Here is a 21,979-nt window from a genome sequence, read left to right on the forward strand (position 1 = left end):
GGAACTCCAACCAATATGGGAGATACTGAGTAGTACGATCGTATATAACCTCTGGAAGGCTCAGTGTTCTCTCGTTTTCCATCGACTTAAAACATCACCAAGCTAGTTTCAAATATCTGGTTAGACATAGTTCATACTTTGAAGGGTCAATGGAATGGTATAGTTGGAGATTCTGATGCTAAAATTGCTCAACGACATGAGTTTCTTATCGTCTAGACGGCTACTCCATTCATGACACCCAATTACGACACTCCTTATTGGCATTTTTTATCTCTGAAATGGTCATTTCCCTCGCTGATCACATAGACTTAAAAATCTTGTAAAATGTTTACACTACTGACACAATATCTTTAAAATAAAAAAATTGTAGTTTTTGTGGTTTGTATATACATATATGTGCATGTAGTTTGCATTTTTAACATATGCATGTGTGGTTTGCAATTTGTATATTGAATCAGAGGCCATGCGTGTGTGATGTAAAGTAATTAGTCAGTCCCAATTAATCATGACGTCAACCATGTATGTATGTACGTGTTTAACAATCAACAACGGTTCGGTTTGAACCAAACCAAACCACGAAACTGTAGACTAACGGTTAAAACAGTTTGGTTTAGGTTCAATATTTTTTTAACACTTCGGTTCAGGTTGGGGGGTGAACGGTTGTTTTCAATTTGGTTTCAATGGTTTGAAACCTCGATTTAAACGGTCAAATGGTTTCTTGATATTTTGAAATATTTTTATTTTTAAAAATTTTGTTTAATTTTTTTTAAAAATAACCTTTTCATTTTTTTAAGGAAAATCTTTAAAAATTAAAATTTGAAATAATGAAAATGTTTAATTTTTTACCTAAGTTGAAAACGGAAACCAAACCATGAAACCGTGGTTTGATGGTGTCACACACATGACTGCCACGCTTCCGAAAAGGAGGTCGTAAAGGGGAAGATAATGTCACGAACATGACTACCACACTTCTGAAAAGGCGGTCGTAAAGGGGAGGATAATGTCACGGACATATCAAGATTTGACTCTTCACCTCTTGTATATAGTCAAATATAACCAACACATCCTAATACATGGTCATGTTATTTATATCTTAGTAGATTATTAGTAGATTATCTATTCCAAGTTCTAAGAGTTTTTAGAAGCTTCCAGAAAACTCCAGAAGCTTCTGCATGAAAATGGGTCGATGCATGGAAGTACATGTAAATAAAGGTCACAAACATGTATAAATACTTGTAACTTCCTTGATCCCTTTCAAGGGATTCAACACTAGTCATTGACACATCAATCTAGTATTCTTGTTCCATTCCATATTGTCTCATTCTTCATCTCTGTCTTCATGCTCTCATGTCGCTCATAACTTCTAGAGTTCCTAACCTTGTAAGTTCTAGCTCCAAGTTCGTAGCCCGTCGCTCGTAGCCCCATCATCTGTGCTTTGTTTGAGCCCGTGGTTTGTGTGTCCGTGACAAATGGATTGATGATAATGAGTGAGACCAAAGTTACATCAAACAATGTTGAGAATATGTTTTCCATGACTAGTGTTGATCTCCTTGATGTTAACAAGGGAGAACAACCCTTTTTATACATGAAGTGATGCATTCTAATACTTGCATGCCAAGCATGCTCATACTTGTAGGTCAAGTCATACATACTCGGTCTTACATACTATATTACCAATTTGCACATGCTAACTCATACTAGTCTTTATACAAAGGTTAAAGTCTAAAGTTTGCCTAGGAGAAGATATATATATATAAAAGGACCTAGGTTCGAGTTCAAGTTGATGTTCATGACAACATCCCAGATATTACGATGGTTTTCCTTTACGATATTGTGATAAAAGGGTGTTCTAAGTCAGAGAAAGATGAATCCCTAGATTGAGATAGATGTAGGCGCTTGCTTTGTTTCATATTATATTGAAGATTGTGAGAAAGTGTTCCCTTAACATTCTCTGGAGAGAGATCGACATTTGGACAACGAGAAATTATAGTGGTCGGGCATGTTTGTGGACCATATGGACAAAAACCTTCTCTTGGGAAGGTGAATGTTATCCAAGAAATGAAAGAGGAATTTGAGACACTTGAACAAAAGTGTCAAGGTTCTTGGGGGCATTTGCCTTCTATCGCATTTGGATTCCACACTATGCTCATGTGGTTGGACCCTTGTATGGTTTGCTCAAAAAGGGGAAGAAGTTTAAATGGGAGCGCATACATACAGAGGCCAAGAAAGGGGCTTCAAGAACTTCTGCTCAAAGCCCCAACACAAAGGAAGCCAATCTACATGCTTGGATCACCCATATTTTTTATATTGGACACAAGCATGTCTAGTATTGGATGGGTAATCAATCAAGGGAATGATGATGGGATAAGATGTGCAATTTGGTTTGGGTTTTGTCAAATTGTTGGCATAAAAGGCCAACTCCACCAAATTTGTATCCTTAGTGTGAACATGCTTCAACTGTGTGCATCTTGGTTCTTGCTTCTTACCTAATTTGCATGAATCTACTTCTCTTGTTATCCATGTTGTTTGCCTGACATCAATCCTATAAGTCCTCATCTTCCCTTGCACCAACATATCTCCATATTCAACATTCTGGTATCAGAGAAATCTTGTTGTTCGGCGGCAACGAACAACAAAAAACTGAGAAGAAAAGCTATCTAGCTAAGAGAAAAGACTAGGCCAACAACATCTACTTTCTAGAAAATGTGTTGAGAGACAAGCTCAACATTTGTGCGTAATACGATGCGTAACCAGTGCGTAGATTGGGTGCATAAAACCGGTACGCAGACCGCTGCGTAGAAAGGCCGTATCGGTGCGTAGACCGAAAGGCCGTTAGAAAGATATTCCTCGTAAGGAATATTTTTGGGAGTAAGTGTCGAGGCTCATTTATGAGCAGTCAAGTACTGTCAGTACTTGTGTCAGCCCACTATCATGGCTTGTATAAAAGTGCTCATTGAGCACATCCTATGTACAGATTGAAGATTGTTTTTGAATTTAACTTCTTGTGTTACTCTCTCTCTGTCTCTCCCCGTGCGTACTGTGAAAACCTAAGCTTTCCATTAAACCTGCATTTTCTGTTGTTCGGTTTTCCTATATTGCTTCTGCATGCCATTCTTTTTAAAATGGCTACATAGTTTGGCACAAGTGTGGAAATCTGGAAGTTCAACGGGAAGAACTTTGCACTATGGAAAGAGATGATGCAAGATGTGCTAATAATTTGAAGACAGGTCGAAGTAATATGGCACAATTCCAAGCCGTCTTTGATGTCTATTGAAGAGTGGAGATATATGCACGAAATCACATGCTCCACCATTCAAATGCATGTAGTTGAAAACGTTTATTTGAGCATCATGTGGGAGAAGTTGCATGTCGTGTACGAGAAATATCCTCCTCGTCGAAGCTCATATTGATTTGACAGTTGTTCAATATTGCAAAAGATTACGTGCAGAAGCGTATGGGGAAGACACTAAGTATGATAGGCTATCCAGATGTACTACAGTTAGGTAAACATAGAGTAAGGGTAAGAGAGAGACTGAATAAGCAAACATACAAAAAAAAAACTATTACAAAAATACTCAATACATACAATGTGTTCAATGAGAAGTATTTATAGAAGTCCTCAAAAGGATTGATCGGAGTACTAACAAGTACTTCAATGCTCATAAACGAGCCTCTGACACTAATTTCCTATATTAGGCATATAACCTAAAATAGGTCTAATGGGCACGTGTGACATTCCAGAACGACTTCCACAATTGCTCCGTCATCCAGATCCGGTATCCAACTTCTTCAGTCGATCCGGCATCAAGTTCGGAAATTGGGCCTAGCCAACCACATCGATACAAGTCTGACCTACTGGCTTATCCAACCGGTCCGGCCCATGTTGAGCTTGCTCACTCAACTTGAGGTCGGTTTGTCATGTCAGATTTAGCCGGTCCTTGCTGGCGTCCTCACGCTTACCTCGCGCTCCTCGTCTGGTCCAGTCTCGCATTCCATGACCCCTTCTATTCCGTGCTCCTTGAGCCCTACAGTCGGTATGTTTGCTCTTTAGGCCCTTCTCATCTTCCTCATTGTTGTGACATTGGCGCCCCTCGACCCGTCGGCTTCGGTTGCCCTCTCGTCTACTTGGCCTTCATATGATTTGGCTCCCCTGAATCAAACTCCTCGACCGAATCAGTTGTCAACTTGTCTCCGATTCACCTTTCTTCTTGTCTTTGACCACATCTACCCATCTCCTGGTTGTCAAATACGGGTTTCTCATTGTCGTATTCACACTGTCCCTTGGACAAACCAGGTTTAGGACAATTTTGTAAATATGTCAAAGGGCAGTTGCCCTACCTCTGTTAATATATAACTAACTTTATAACCTAGCTCATAAGGTTGTTTGCCTCCATTTGTTGTAACTTTGAGTTTGAATAATACAGTTGCATATTGTGTGTCATTCTCTGTCTCTCCTTCTCTCACTTTGTCTCTTTGATATTGCTCTACCATGAGAACTTAGTGATATTCTAAGCATAGATGATGTTCTTGTTTCCGCATTGACAATCTCATACTCCAACATCTAGTATCAGAGCTTGAGGTTATTCAACTCGTTGCCCGCCGTCATTTGTTTCTGTTGAGATAACAAGCTAAACTAGGTTTAGCTATTTAGTCAACCATGTAACTTAGTAGTTACATAACTAGAATCTAGTTAGAAGTGCTAACCTTAAACTCTTAAATAGGATCTTGTACTTGTACGTAAGTGGGGATACAATCTAGATCCTCCACTACCAAGAATATTTAATATAGGACTTACATCCTTGTACTTATATTCTACTCACACATGTGCACCCTTGCACATGAATTGTATATATACCTCATTGTGGGTATTTTTGTAAGATGATGATGCTTATTAATATAGAGAAAGGTCTTTAGCTACACTCTTGTTAATCATCCCCCATTTATATTATTGTTCATAAGTGTATCGTCCTCTCTCTCACACACACACAAATCACATAATCTTCTGTCTTCCACTATTTTATCAATACTCACATAATTAGACCCTAGTTAATTACCTAATTATTAACAATTTCCAACAACATTCTTACCCCTGTCTTCTTGAAGACCGTGAGTGTAAGATCTCATCTTGAGAAGAGAACTTCAACTTCTGGATTTGCACTCTAATGAGCTAGATTACTCTCAAGGTAAGTCGACCAATTGTACCTTGCTTCTGTGATTGCAATCGCTCAGAGCGGAATCTCTATCAAATCAGCCTCACTTGCGCTTTACTAGGTTAGACATTGTCTACTTGTTTGTCGTAACCATTGAAAGTAGATCCAACCCTAGGAGCAACCTCATCTGTGCTTCACTCGGCTAGACGAAATCCGAGAAGAATAGTTTAAATCTGTCCCTCCAATTGTGATAGTCACTCGAAGCAAGATCGACTTGAAGGCACATAATCAATGATATGCCTCTAAAAATTGGCATTCAGAACCTATTTGGCATATAGTTGTGCTCAAGTCAACTAAGTGATATTTAGGAAGACTAGTCAGTTCTGTCCCTCCACTCGTTGTAGCAACTTGGAGCAAACTCACCATCCAATAGTCATTCGAAACACAATCGTCAAACTCGTGTCCAAATCCGGTTAGAATGAATTCGGGTGAGCTAGTTGGTTGCACCCTACCACTGTTCATAGCCAACTCTGCACGGAATCTCCCAAGGCCGACATAGATGGCATCAACATCTGACTCATTAGAAACGAGTCTAAGGAAGTTCGATGGATCAAACTTCAACTTCTAAAAGGAACAGATGTAGGACTATCTAATAGTCAAGGGTCAAATCGATCCAATCGAGATAGAAAACGCTCCTTTTAAAAAGCTGAATGAATGGTAGAAGTTGGACAAAATTGTCCGCGTCACAATTCGGATGCACTTGTCAGAGTCATTGTACTTCACAGTGCAATCGTGTTTGATTTCCTTTCAACTATGGAAGACACCCTCAGACACTTATGAAAAGGTCACTATCACAAATATATATTTGATTCGGCTCCTCTACAATCTTCGGATGAAAGAATTCGATTTGGTCCAGGCACACCTGAATGAGTACAAAGGTATAAGCTCCCAGATTTCGGCTCAGGGGATGACAATCGAAGACGACTTAAAAACAATGTTGCTCTTGGGAAACTTTCGTCACAACTATGTGCAATGCGTTGACTACAACAGTAAAATACTCTGATGTCACAAGCGCAATCCTAACTGAAGCAACTCAGAGGAAATCGTTTGCAAATGACGACTAGTGTTGTGGATTTTTGGCTGCGAAGCATTCAATTTTGCGCCTAAGGATGATCACCGAAAGCTTGAGCCAGCCACGATCCTGGAAATGTATTTTCCTCGGCTATGGATCAAAAGGCGAATTCGGCTACAAACTCTGGGATCTAGAAAACAACCAAATCATCTGAAGTTCGGGCGTCCTTTTCAATGAGTCAAAGATGCACAAGGCGGCTGAAAGGCCAATTGAAGTCAGAAGGGTCACTTTTTTCGGACACTGTGACTCCTCTTGACGGCCCAACACAACACACTAGAGCGGTAACACGACAAGTTGCTTCTACAGGAGAAGCTGACCCAGAGAGCAACATAAGTAGCGACCCATAGAGTCGATTGGCTACTAAAAAAAATGATCATCAGTGATTGTCATGATATGGCAAGATTCAAACCCATGACCTTATGTTACATGGGTCGAGCCCTTGCCATTAGACTATATATTGTAATACGAAGGATATTATTTTCATTTATTATTTCACTATAGAAAATTGATGTATATTTCTAGATTTCTTTGGAACATTCTAGAAACTTCAGGAGTACTCCTGAAAACACTATAAAAGTAGGCACAAGGAATTATTTTGAACCAAATTGGTTCAATGCTAGTCTTAAGCCTCATAGTTATTCTTGTACTTACTCTTCTTATAATATAATATATCTTTTGTTATCATCATTCTCTCTCATTCTCTCTCTCTGTCTCTCGTGATTTCTACACCATTTTCTCTCTCTTAGTACTAATTCACATCTTTTAGTAGTAATTCTCTCTCTGTCTTAGTACTGTTCCTGACAGTTTGAACTGATTTTGTCTCATTCTCTTACCCCTCCTTCCTTTCATACTAATCCTCTTATCCTCCATAGTAAAATGGCAACTGTTAGCGCTCATGAATACCAATATGTTTTCTCAGAGCTTCAGTGCGTTTGAACTGATTTTGTCTCATTCTCTTACCCCTCCTTCCTTTCACACTAATCCTCTTATCCTCCATAATAAAATGGCAACTGTTAGCGCTCATGAATACCAATATGTTTTCTCAGAGCTTCAGTGCTTAAAAGAGAAGTTTGTAGCACTAGAACAAGAAAATCATCATTTGTTGGGGGATCTTCTACAAATAGCTTTAGAAAAACAACAACAACACGGGGAGCTGACATTACGTGTACAACAACTTGAAGCGACTTTTGTATCACTACAAAAACAAGGATCAAGCGCTCAAGGGACTCACAAAGAACCCAAAATCGGACTTCCTATGAAATTTGATGGGACCCGATCACAGTTCAGAGGTTTTCTTAATCAGGTACGCTTAGTGATTCAAATGCATCCTTCTCAATATCCCATCGATTCTAATGCATCCTTAATTAGGTATGCTTAGTGAGACTAATAAGCACGCTACTTAGTGGTACGACTTTGGCATGGTTCACCCCCCTGATAGAAAAAAACTCTCCCTTGTTAAATAATTTTGAAGAGTTTATTAGCGAGTTTAAAGCCTGTTTTGGAGATACCGATAGTGTCAGGACGGCAATCAACAAAATCCGAAGATTGTGCCAAGGTGAGCGGCTGGGCCTCGGCTTATGCCGCGGATTTCCGTCTTCTCGCCATCGATATTCCTTGGGATGACCAGACATTAATGGAGCAATTTCATTTTGGCCTACGTAATGATGTCAAGGATTTACTCTTAACTTTCCCTGAAGAGCCAAAGTCATTGACAAAAGCAATCAATTGTGTGGTGCGATGCGATAACCGCCTTTTTGAACGACGTTTGGAACGTCAGTTCTAGATGCCAAGGACAAGATTAGAGCCCACCTACACCTTAGTTGTAGCAAAACCTTTTCCAAGGGAGAGTCATATAATGTGTCTTCAGCAAATACTCCAACTCCGATGGAAATCGACACCACACGTCGTCGTGGACCATTATCGGAAGAGGAGAAGTAGTGACGTCGAACAAATCGACTATGTCTCTATTGCGGTGGACCAAGGCATATTGCGGTGAACTGTCCCCATAGGCCAAGAAGACAGGTAGATCAAATAGTCGCTAGTTCTAATTGTACTAAGCCCGACTCTATTTCAGTAGGAAGATCTAATAGTCCTAATAGTACCAATAGCCCAATCCTTACAAACAAATTTGAAATACTTAGTCAACTTAAGTCCAACCAAAATAGGAGCCGTTTGGTTGGACAACCCTAGATCTGTGCAGCCCATTAGTGGTTCCATTTCCTCTAAGCAAGTTAGCAATGTGTTCTTAGCTCAAGCAATGGTTAGTACTAAAAGTATTCCTTCAATACATGTCTTAGCACTCTTAGATTCCGGAACCAACCCTTGCTTTATGGATAGGAATTTTGCCCAAGCTCATCAGATACCCCTAAGAAAACTTTCTTGCCCAACATCTGTAGTAGTTATTGATGGTCGTCCCATTGCTTCCGGAAAAATCTTAGAAGATTCAGAGCCGATTCAGGTTGTTCTAGGTAACTTAGTGTGTGTAGTATCATTTAATATAATTAGTAGTCCAGACCATCCAATTGTCTTGGGGTTACCATGGTTCGAATTACATAACCTAGACATAGATTGGAGAACAAGAGAAATCCGGGGATCTACTCATAGGATTGCAACCATTTCGCTACGTCAATTGCGTGAGGAAGGACGCAAGGACGCAATGTTTGTCTTCGCAGTATCAGTAAAACCTTCCAACACCACTAAAGAGGGATTCACAGTTCAACTTCCAGAGAAGTATCATCATTATGCCGATGTGTTCGATAAGGTACAAGCCAATACGCTTCCTCACCACCGACCATATGATTGCCCCATTGATTTACAACTGGGAAAAGAGCCACCATGGGTCCCGATCTACAACTTGTCACCAACTGAGCTAGAAGTCCTTCGAGCCTATATTGAGGAGAATTTGGCAAACGGTTTTATTCGACATTAGAAATCTCCAGTCGGCGCACCCATTTTCTTTGTCAAGAAAAAGGATGGATCACTTTGTCTCGTTGTAGATTACCGTGACTTGAATAAGGTCACCATCAAGAATAGGTATGCACTCCCCCTTATCTCAAGTCTTTTAGAACGGATCAATGGTGCAAGGTTCTTCACAAAGATCGACTTATGGGGAGCATATAACCTCGTACGGATCTGACCATGAGATGAATGGAAGACCGCATTTTGCACCAGATAGGGGCACTTCGATTATACGGTCATGCCATTCGGTCTCACTAATGCACCAACAATCTTCCAGCACATGGCAAATGATATATTTCGAGATCTCTTGGATGTTTGTTTGGTCATCTATTTGGATGATCTACTGGTTTATTCGAAGACCCAAGAAGAGCATGATTCTCATGTATTGTTAGTACTAAAACGGCTTCGAGAACATGGTCTTTATGCAAAACTAGAAAAATGTAGTTTCAAGTGCAACCAGGTGAAAATTTTGGGCTATGTCATCTCCTCGGAAGGCATCTCTATGGATCCAGCCAAGGTCAAAATTGTGATAGAGTGGCAGACTCCACGTTTGTTGCGAGATGTGCAATGCTTTTTAGGCCTTGCTAATTTTTACCGCAAGTTTATATAGGATTACTCAAAGCTTATTCTACCTCTCACACAACTTACCAAGAAGGGGAAGTCGTTTTTTTGGTCTAAAGAAGCGGACATGGCTTTTGAGAGTCTTAAGAAGGCATTCAAATTAGCTCCTATTCTAACTCATGTTGATTCGACAAAACCTTTCAGCATTGAGGTAGATGCATCGGATTTCGCCTTGGGTAGCATTCTTTCACAACAAGGCGATGATAAAAATATACATCTTGTGGCTTTCCACTCATGCAAGTTTGACGCCGCCGAAATCAACTATAAAATTCACGATAAAGAGCTATTAGCAATAATGGACTCTTTTACACAATGGAGGCAATTTCTAGAGGGGATCTTCTCATCAAGTCACCATATTCAGTGATCACAAAAATCTTGCCTCCTTCTAGAATGCTCGTGTATTAAATCAACGTCAAGCTTAGTGGGCCCAATTCCTTACTTGTTTCGACATCAAAATTACATATCGTCCTAGGAAGTAGCAAGGGAAGGCAGATGTGTTATCGCGACGCTCGTATATAGCACCGCGTCCCGGTGAGCCAGCATTCGATAACCAAAAGCAAGTAATCTTGGGACCGGCACGACTGCAAGCAACGCGGGTTTTCGATATGCCATTGGATTCCCACATTATCGATACCATACGTGAGGACTTGAAGATAGATGCTTTCGCTCAAGCCATTCTAGCACAAATTGATCCCTCTCGGGCATTTTGTTCACAGTCGCAACAACCAAGTATGGATTATCGACAATTCGAATGTCATGATAGATTACTATTCTTTAAGAAGCTCTTGTATGTTCCTAATGGGTCTTGTCTCCTTCGAGTAGTCCAAAATTGTCATGACACATATATAGTTGGGCATTTTGGTAGTACTAAAACGTTAGATTTAGTACAACGATCATTCTGGTGACTCAATATGTGACAATTTGTCGAAGATTATGTTCGGACATGTGATACATGTTGCATAGCAAAGATGCCAAAACATCATCCATATGGTTTATTGGAACCATTACCAATTCCAAGCAAGTCGTGGCAATCCACTGCTCTAGATTTCATTACAGATCTTCCAATTTCTTAGGGATTTGATGCGATCTTAATAGTAGTAGACCGATATACGAAGATGGCCCATTTTCTACCATGTACTAAGGAAATCACTAGTGAAGAAACCGCCGAAACTGTTATGCGTGAGGTATGTCGGCATCATGGCCTCCCCGATAGTATAATCAACGACCGTGGACCCCAGTTCGTCTTGAAATTCTGGAAGCACCTCTTCAAAATGCTCAAGGTCACTTGTAACCTCTCTTCCGGGTACCACCTGCAAACAGACGGACAAGCAGAACAAACAAATCAAACGCTAGAATAGTATCTTCGGTGTTCTCTAAGCTATCACCAAGATGACTGACCAGATATTCTCCACTTCGCCGAATTTGCGTATAATAACTCTGTCCACTCATCGACTAAGGTTACACCATATTATGCTTATATGGGCTCTGATACCACTATTGGGTTCTTATTTTGAATCCCCAAAAACTTCACCACTTTAGGGTTATAAGAGTTTTTATGGACAAGGGGAAAAAATCTCCTAAAGAGGGAAAAAATGCCCATGTAGTCTAAGTCTGTTCACACACATCACTGTCCTAAGTGTGTTCACACACATCACTGTAGCTATCATCCCCGGTGGTGTGTATTCGAAATTCCAGAGTTACCCACAAATCCTTGTGGAGAGGATTGTTTGGAGCGGTTACGCAAGATACATGCGGATTTATCTACTCATTTACAACAAGCTCAACAAATTCACAAGGATTATGTGGATCGTCATCGGCTTCCATCCAGTTTTAACATTGGAGATTGAGTATGGCTATTACGATGACACATCAAGACTACTCGCCCATGTGATAAATTGGATTATCGGCGATTGGGTCCTTTTTGTATTATCGGAAAAATTAATGATGTCGCTTTTCGTCTCGATCTACCTCCGCAACTACGGATACATCCGGTATTTCATAGTTCTCTTCTAGAACCCTATCAGGACAACACTATCCCAGGTCGTATCAAACCACCTCCACCTCCAATCGAACTTGAAGATGGACATGAGTATGAGGTTGTCGTCATCCTCGATTCCAAGATTGTTCGCAACAAGCTCTACTATTTGGTTGATTGGCTAGGATACTACTACTATAGCCCTACCGAGCGTACTTGGGAACCAATAGAGAATGTGTCCAATGCTTATACTCTTCTTCAAGACTTCCATCGTCAATATGCAGACAAACCGGGTCCTCAATCCGAAACGACTCGTAACACTTGTCATTTTAAAGGGGGGATAGTGTCATGATATGGCAAGATTTGAACCCATGACTTATGTTACATGGGTCAAGCCCTTGCCATTAGACTATATATTGTAATACAAAGGATATAATTATCATTTATTATTTCATATAGAAAATTGATGTATATTTCCAGATTTCTCTGGAACATTCTAGAAACTTCAAGAGTACACTCCTAAAAACACTATAAAAGGAGGCACAAGGCATTATTTTGAACCAAATCGGTTCAACGCCAATCTTAAGCCTCATAGCTATTCTTGCACTTACTCTTCATATAATATAATATATCTTTTGTTATCATTGTTCTCTCTCTCTCTCTCTCTCTCTCTCTCTCTCTCTCGTGAGTTCTACACCCTTTTCTCTCTCGTAGTACTAATTTGCATCTTTTAGTACTAATTCCCTCTTTGTCTTGGTATTGTTCTTGACAGTGATGATCTAGCGAGCCCAGTCAGAACGACTGTCTTAGCCACCAGAGAGATGCTCTTCCGGAATCTTCTTCACAGATGCCGATGAACCCACATCATACGAAGAAGCATCGACATGCGCCGATTCGGCCACCTGGCATTTGGCGATGGAGTCGGTGATTAACTCCATCCAACATAATAAGACATGGGACTTAGTCGAACTACCAAAACACTGACGTGCTCTTTCGTGCAGATGGGTCTATCAACTCAAAGAGACATTGGATTCTACATGTTCCAAGTTTAAGGCCATATTCATTGCAAAGGGTTTTCGGCAACAATATGGTGTCAACTTTGACGAGATTTTTTCACCAGTGGGGAAAATGAACACCCTTTGATTCCTCCTCGGTGTAGTGGTTGCTGAGGACTTGGAGCTTATTGAGTTAGATGCGAAGATGACATTCCGCCATGGCGACCTAGAGGAGGGAATTTACATGGAGCAACCGAAAGGCTTCATTGCAGCCGACCAAGAGCATCTAGTCTATCGACTCAGGAAGAGTCTTTATGGCCTAAAGCAAGCACCCCAACAATGGTATAAGAAGTTTGACGATTTTATCCAGCCAGTCAGCTTCTCAAAGAGCGATGAGGATCACTGCCTCTTCACGAAAACAACTCAAGATGGGTCTCTCATCTTCCTCATCTTATACGTGGATCACATGCTACGCTCTGGCCAGTTTGCCAAAGAGGTTGCCAATCTTGTTCGGCAACTACAATTCAAGTTCACAATGAAAGACCTAGGTCTTGCTCGATACATTCTCAGAATGAATATTAGTCGGCTCCAGAATCAACGACAATAGTTTTTATCTCAAGTTGACTACATCAAACGTGTCCCGGAGTATTTCAACATGCACTTGGCCAAATCTGCTTCGACCCCGCTCCCCATTAATCTTTGGCTCTCTCAACAAGACTGCCCTACATCCGGTTTGAAGGGGGAAGATATGAAGTTAGTACCGTATGCACCGGTAGTCAACTTCTTGATGTACGCGACAATCACGACATAACTTGACATTGCTCATGCCATAGGAGTCGTCAACATATTGCTGGGAAACCATTCCCTCCGGATGGGATTAGATGGATCCAAAAGGTATCTGGAAGAGATCCGAATCAGATCCAGTGTGAACCAGAAGTAGGGACATATTAGTAAATATGTTTGGATGCGCCTATTGAGGCCATATTTGTAAATAGCCCATAAGTTATATAAGTATAAATATAACTAGGGCAATAAGAAGTCTTTGTGAGTTAGTGAGTCGTTGCTAGTCATTAGTACTAAGAAGTGAAAGAGTGTGTGAGAGTCATGACAGGGGAAGAGAGAGAAAGAAAAGAAAGAAAAAGAAAGAAAGATGTATTAACGTCTTCTAAGGCCAAATTTGGCCCATGAGACAATTGGTTTACAACAATAGAGTATTTATCCAGTCATCATAACTAAAAATAAAATTAAGTAAAAAAAATAGAACTTAAACTAAAAGAGTTCTAGTAGTGTACAATATGTAGTATACTCGAAAGTGACTATACACTAAGCCTAATTTTATTTCCACCCAAGCCTCTCGAAAAGAAGTGGGGGGTCAAAGGGTCTTGATGTGGGTTCCAATGTAGAGAGTGCCCTAGCCATGGCTTCTAGGCGGTGTAGCTCACGTTCCCTTATTTTCAATATTGCTTCCACATCACGTTGAGTTGCTTTGAAACCCGGCACCCGAGGACGTCTGGTTCTTCTCTGGTTTTCTGCCTCATCAATGGAAAGGCCGAGTGGTGCAAGTGTGTCGGCATTCGTTGTCTCCTCAGGTTCCTGAAAAACTGCATTTGTTACATGTTCATGATCATTAGCAACATTATTGTCAACATTTTGTAATTTATTCTCTCTGTGTTGTTTTAGCTCTAGAATGTATTTGCCTAATTTCTTTATATCTAGAGTATCTAATAGTTTGGGGAGGGTGGGAGACGGACCAAGTATGTCTTGGTATTTTGCCCTTATCTCGGCATAGGTTGGACACTTGCATGTAAAGTGGTACTCATCCTCTATCTCTATGTGACATAACCTACATATCCTTTCCTCCCTAGGGACTCCACTAGTACGACCATTTTCAATCTCAAGTTGGTGAGATGATATTTGTAGTGCGTTTTTCTAGTGATCAATTGATCCTTGTAGGCTTGAGTTTATGTATCTTCTTTCTCTTGTTTCTATGATCATCACTCCTTATTAATATATCTTTGTAGATTTGGGTTTCTATATCTTCCTTCTCTCTCTTTTCTATCATCATCTCTCTTTTCATTTTTTTGGCGCTCCAGGGAGGGTCGATCTTTTCCGTACCTTGGGAAGATTGATTGTGTCTTAGTATTACGTGGATATGGCGTTTCAATTTGCTTTCGCAGGTGATGGCGTTCAGGATGGAGGAGCTTTTTTGGCATCGTTCGAGCATCATGCGGTTTCGATTGGGAAGGTGAATGACATAGAGAAATTGCCCTTGTTGGTGGCAACTTTCTACTCAAGAGCCCGGGAGTGGTATGAGTCATTACCTCCCAACCAACAAACCAACTACCAATTGCTCGTTCAACAATTTAGAAGCAAGTACATCCGACGTCGTAGTGCAATGGAGGTGCGAGAGGAACTATTCGCCTTGCGTATGACAACATTGATGGAGTATTCGGAATACGAGAGGGTGTTCAAAGAGCTGTGGTCAACATGGATCCGTCTACGAGGAGGCGTAGAGGATGAGTGGTTCAAGATGGATCGCTTCAAGGCGGGCTTGAACCCTTACTTTGCAATGGAGGCAAATTTGAAGGACCCAACCAATTTTCAAACTCTTCTACAAGTGTGTCAAATATATGATAGACAACTTAAAGTGATGCGGATGGGGGTCGATACAACGGTGGCGATAGCTAATGCGAATGTGGTGTCAACTCTAAACGCCCCACATCCATCCTCTATTGTACATGGAGGACAGGTTTTTCCAAACATATTTAATTCTAATGTAGCTAACCAAGCTAGTTTACCAATGTTGCGAGATGTAGATCATCCAAGAATTGATGGAAGTTTCCCCGAGCAACTAAACCGACGACTTGACGAGCTAACGAATCAATTCCGCCAAATGCAAGCTAGTTTCAACACCAACCAAGTTCGCGAGGTGCCACCAGAAAAACGGGTCCCGGTTTGTTATTCTTGTGGTGTTGAAGGACATATTGCTACACGATGTCCTTCAAGAAGACAAGGTGGTTTAGGACGAGGTATCTATCAACTTCAAGGAGGTTCAAATGCCCCTAACAACCATGCAAATAGCAATAATCAAGTTTCTAGTGATGGAGGACCGTTGCCAATGGCTCAAGTCCCAACAATACCTTCCAATGTAAATCTTCTTGATTTTATGTATGATACTGACGATGATTGTGATGTTGTTCCAATCAAGAGAACTCGAGCAACGCATAAGGGAAAAGAGGTGGAAGGGGAGTCAAGTAACCCTCAAATAAAGAAAAAAACTAAGGAGTCTAAGATGGAGAATCCTTCAAAAAGGCGTCGTTCAAGGAGAAAGATCAATATGGAGGATATGCCCATGGGGAAAGGAGTGGAGCCTTTCGACCTCAAGCAAGAGCTGATTACTAATGGACCCCGGATCACTTGGCCGCAACTTCTTCAACTCTCTCCAAAAATACGAAAAGAATGGGGACGACTAGTGAGCATACGTCAAAGTACGAAAACAGTGCACTATGCGGGGGTTGTACGAGTGAAGGAACGAAAGGATATTCGACCTACAATACCGGTATCTATAAAAGGTTATATAATTAAGGATGCTTTAGTGGATAGTGGTGCTAGAATAAGTCTTATCTCAGAAGTCCTTATAAGTAAACTTGGTATTCCTATTTGTAAAAGTTCATCTGCGAAAGTAGCTGTAGCTGATGGAGGATTAGTACCTTGCATGGGGATTATAGAAGATGTTATCCTTGAGTGTTTTGGTATATGTATTTCTATGGATTTCCATGTTATTCCCCTTAAGGGACCCTCTTATTCCTTGGTGTTGGGAAGACCTTGGATGCAAGAACTAAATGTAATTCAGGATTGGAGTAATGGGTTGATGACTTTGGCACCCTCCGAGAGTGTCAACATTGTCTACGACATGCGTCTTCAACGAGTGATCAAGGGTGCAAGGGAGAACAACTCATCTGATAGTGAGTATGAAGAAGAGAGTAGTGCAAGTGATAGTACTTCATCGGATTGGGAGGAGACAACATCATATGTGATATCCAAGGAGGAGAAAGAAGACAATAAAGAGGAAGAAACCATCACCCTTGAACAACGAGAGAAGATGATTTCCAAAGATATTCAAGGAGAAGATCGACAAAGGTTTGTTTCCCTACTTTCTGAGTTTCCGAGGTTATTTATAAATGACTATTCGCAAATTAGAGGAGTGGATGTCATTAAACACCAAATCAAGTTGAAGGAGGGAAGTGAACCGGTTGCCCAAAAGCTTCGTCGGTTGGGGACTGTCCAAAAGGAGGCTCTATTAAAGGAGGTTAAAGCTTTGTTGAGGGCTGGTTTCATATACCCCGTGGAGGATTCGGAGTGGGTGTCCCCCGTTGTGGTGGTTCCTAAGAAGAATGGAAAATGGCGAGTTTGTGTCGACTTCAAACCTTTGAATGCAGCTACGAAGCGGGATCACTTTCCACTTCCTTTTCAAGATGAGATTTTGGATGAAATTGCGGGGCATGAGATGTACACGGTATGTGATGGGTATTCCGGCTATTTTCAAATAAGAATTGCAGAGGAGGATCAAAGAAAGACAACCTTCATAACACCTTGGGGTTGTTTTGCTTATAAGTGTATGCCTTTTGGTTTAACCAATGCGGTGTTTACTTTCAATCGTTTGGCTATACATGTTTTTCAACCCTTTTTTGGAAAATTTGTAAGGGTGTTTATAGATGATTTTGCCATCTATAGTACAAGGATTGGTCATCTAGAGAAGGTGCGAGCGGTTTTCAAACGTCTTGATGAATGTAAAGGACAACTCAACCCCGAAAAGTGCCATGTTGGAGAAAAAGAGGTGGCGATGCTTGGACATGTGGTGTCTCTTCAAGGAATTAAGGTGGATCCCTCAAAGATCAAAGTGATTGAAAGTTTACCGTATCCAAAAGATATTAAGTCCTTGGAGGTTTTTGTTCAAAAGGTGCGATACTTTGAGAGATTTATCCACATGCTAGCCCAAGCCCTTTATCCTTTTCGAGTCATCCTTCGCACTAATATTTTTGTGTGGAATCCTTTTATGCAAGAAAAATTTGATAGGGTTAGAGAGCTATTAGCTAAAACCCCTATTCTTCAGCCACCAGATAGAATTTCTACATTCTTTCTTTCTCTTAGTGTTAGCTCTCATGCTATTGGCTCTATTCTCATGCAACAAGATCCTCATAATAAGCTAATGCATCCTATTTATTATATAAGTAGAGCCATAAGTGATGTGGAAAAAACCTTTATGGATGTGGAAAAGTGGGTGTTAGCTCTTACATATGCATGTCAAAAGTTTAGGAGCTTTCTTATCCCTCAACACTTTGTAATAATCACTAGTATGTCACTACTCCCCTATGTACTACAACATGTAAATGTATCATCTAGAATTACAAAGTGGGCTCTTCTATTGGTCGAATTTGATTTTGAAGTTAGGCTTGAGTCCACTATGCGTGCGGAATTGGCGGATCTTCTCACTTATAGAGAGAGTCTTCATGAGGAAGATTTATCAAAGCTAAGAGATGCCCTTCCCGAACCAGATATAGAAGATGCTTTCACATTGTTCTTTGATGGTGCTTACCGAAAGGCAACAAATTTAGCGGTTGGAGGCTTTATATTAAGAAACCCCAATGGAGAGGTGGTACACGCTGAAGGGATTTCGCTTCCCAATGTCAACACCAACAATGAAGCAGAATACGCGACCTTGTGCTTTGCCTTACGACTTTGTAAAGCTAGGGCAATCAAAAGATTAATCATCAAAGGTGATTCCCTATTAATTGTCAAACAAATTCAAGGTATGTGGAAATGTCAAAGTGATGGATTACGTGGCTTCTATAAGGAGGCACTTAGATTAATGAAGTCATTTAGTAAAGTACAAGTAAAACATGTAAGTCGTGTGGATAATAAAGAGGCTGATGCGCTTGCTCAAGAACAATTAGTGAAGATTAAAGGGGAACCTGTATGTATTTTAGAAGAATGTAAGGGTGCAGAGTCCCTCTTAGAGATACAAGAGCTTCTTAACGATGGTGTTTTCCCCAAGGATCTTAATGGGTTACAGAGAAGAAGGTTGGTATCAAGATCTTCTCAATATGTAGTGGTTGGTAAGGATTTGTATCATAAAGGCAAGGATGATATTCTACGAAGGGTGCCCCTTAAAGAGGAGATTGTAGAGATCCTAAGGAAGATGCATGAGGAGGCTTGTGGAGGACATTTTTCTCATGACATCATGTTGCGAAAGATTATGTTAACAGGTTTTACTTGGCCTACCATCCATAAAGACATTCACGAGTGGTGCAAATCTTGTGATGCATGCCAAAAGGCGGGACGTAGACATCTTCGTGTGGGTCCTTTACATCCGATCGTGGTTTTTGCTCCGTTCGAGAAGTGGGGAATCGATGCGGTAGGTCCTCTTCCAAAGACCCAACATGGTAAGGAATATATCTTGGTAGCAATTGATTACATGACCAAGTGGGCGGAAGTAGCGGCAACTTCTTCAATCAAATCTAAGGACGTGGCTCAATTTATCTACCGTAATATTTGTACGAGATTTGGTGTACCATTAGAGATTGTATCTGATCATGGTCCAAGTTTTCGTGGTGAAGTATTGGCTTACTTATTAGAGAAGTTGAAGATAAAGCATAGGTACTCTACCCCATACTATCCTCAAGCTAATGGTGCAGTGGAGAAGGTGAATGGTATTTTGGTTAAAAATCTCCAAAAACTTGTTAATGATAAAATGAGAACATGGGATAAATTTCTTGATGATGCTATTTGGGCATACCGTGTTTCCTTTAAGTTATCCACGGGTTTTACCCCATTCTTTTTAGTGTATGGACAAGAGGCTTTATTTCCTATTGAACTACAAGTGCGAAGTAATCGACTTATGCAAGCTTCGTGTCGTGATGGAGAAAGTGCTATGGAGGATCGATTAGCACACAATCATGTATTGCAATATTCAAGAGAAGAAGCGGTAGAGCTCTAAAAAAAGCGTGGAAAAGAAAGCAAGCGAAACTTATCTACTAGAGGAGAACTTCATATAAAGCAAGAGGAGGAGGTGGTGAAAAGAAAGGGTTGTTTTCTTGTGGTGTTTTTCTTACCTATTCATGTAGTGCATTTTTCTAGTGATCAATTGATCCTTGTAGGCTTGAGTTTATGTATCTTCTTTCTCTTGTTTCTATGATCATCACTCCTTATTAATATATCTTTGTAGATTTGGGTTTCTATATCTTCCTTCTCTCTCTTTTCTATCATCATCTCTCTTTTCAATATTCTAAGTTGTCCAATGGCAACCCTTAGTGCATGTGGTAAGAATACATCTAGATATTTTGGCCGCGTGATAAAACCTAACTCAGAGAAGTGCATGAAGTGTTTCTTATAGTACGACATTTTAGATGGGAGTGGCTCTAGTGGGGTGATCCATTTACACCGAGTGTAAATTTGCCATATTTCTTGGCGTATTACTTTATTGCGGTTCTCATGAGAGATTAAGGTGTTATCACTCGTGTGGTTGTACCTAAGGGGAGGTAGGTTATTAATGTCTAGACCATTCGCAAGAAGCCAAGTCACCATCATGCCATACCATGAGCTAGTATAGCCGGACTCATACAATGATCGAGAGGCCTTAAAGGCTTGATGAGATATTCTATCATGTGGTTGGCTATGTATCCTATCAATAAAGACTACAAGTTGAAAAAGTGCCTCTACTAGCATTGGGGGTAACGTGAACTCGGCCCTAATAATGTCATGTGGTACAGTCGATTTGCTTCGGAGTTGGCGTGATAGCATCATCACCAATGGTCTCTCTAATTGCGTCCACATGAAGGATGGTAATCCTGGAGCCCAAACCGCTGATGCATACATGAGGGAGGGGGTCACTAATGAGTCAAAGAGCCACCCTTTAGTCCGTGGCTCTTGAAAGTGTGCTTGGTGGCATTGTCTCTCTAGGAGTGAGAGGGATGCATGTCCTCTCGTGAGTCTATCCTTCCCTGCCTGTGTCATCGAAAATTTACCTGAGCGGGCACTAAAAGTGACTCCGAGATATACGTACGATCCAACCACCTCGACTGGGCTATGGGAGATAGTTAGGTGACACTTAGTTCTAACTTGGGCCGATGTGTGGAAGATAAGGACTTTCGTTTTCCCTAGATTCACTACCAATCCTCGTTGTACACAAAAGTCATCTAAGGCATTGAGGTGCCTCTGTAGGTCGTGTTCGGATTTAGAGAGCAAAACTATGTCATCCGCATAGAGCAAGATACGAACCTGCGTATCCCCAAGGACCACTCCGGTGCCTCCCTCACGAGCAATAAAATCTGTGATCTCATCAATGTAGATCCCAAAAAGCGTCGGTGATAGGGGGCAACCTTGTTTTACACCAATAGTGCTAGTGAAACGATTGGATAGGCCACCTGGGCATCGGACACACCCGGACACTTGTTCATATAGTGCGTAGATGGCCCATATCATATCATCTGGTATCCTCAAGCTTTTAAGTCTATCAGACAACCGATCTCTAGGGACTGTGTCAAAGGCTTTGCGGAAGTCCACAAAACAACAATATAATCTCTTCTTGCGAGCCCTAGTTTGGTCAATTAGGCATCTAAGTGTGAAGATGTGATCAATAGTGGAGAAGGCTCGTCTAAAGCCAGCTTGTTCAGGTGCACGAAGGTTTAGGGTCTCCATGTAGTCGCTAAGCTCTGCTTCCATTACTGCACCATATAACTTAGCAAGGGTATGGCCTATCATAATGGTCCTATATGTATTTGGGTCCATGGGGTCCCCCCCTTTATGTATGGGGGTCACTGTATTCATAGTCCACTGTGGTGGAAAACCCTCCGCAAGGGCACGATTGAAGATTAGAGTTAGCAAGGGAGCTAGGCACTCTCTCGCATATATAATGTGTTCTGCTTGCAATCCTGTGTGGTCCATGGACTTCCTATGTTGTAATTTCTTTATGACCTTCATGACCCTAGAGGTCGTGAAAAGTGTCCCCGTGGTAGGCCGGGGTGTGGAAGGCATTGGAAAAGGTGGTTGGTTTGGGATTTGGTAAAGTCTCTCTGTATATGTGTGCCAAGTTTCGGGATCTTCGATGGGTGTTTGTGGTCTTGGCTCCCGTAGTCTCTTCCATGCCGTG

This window comes from Azolla caroliniana, unplaced genomic scaffold (assembly GCF_043228905.1).
Source record: "Azolla caroliniana isolate FFs.n. ecotype wild unplaced genomic scaffold, voAzoCaro1.0.p SCAF_16, whole genome shotgun sequence".
In the NCBI taxonomy this organism is placed as follows: Eukaryota; Viridiplantae; Streptophyta; class Polypodiopsida; order Salviniales; family Salviniaceae; genus Azolla; species Azolla caroliniana.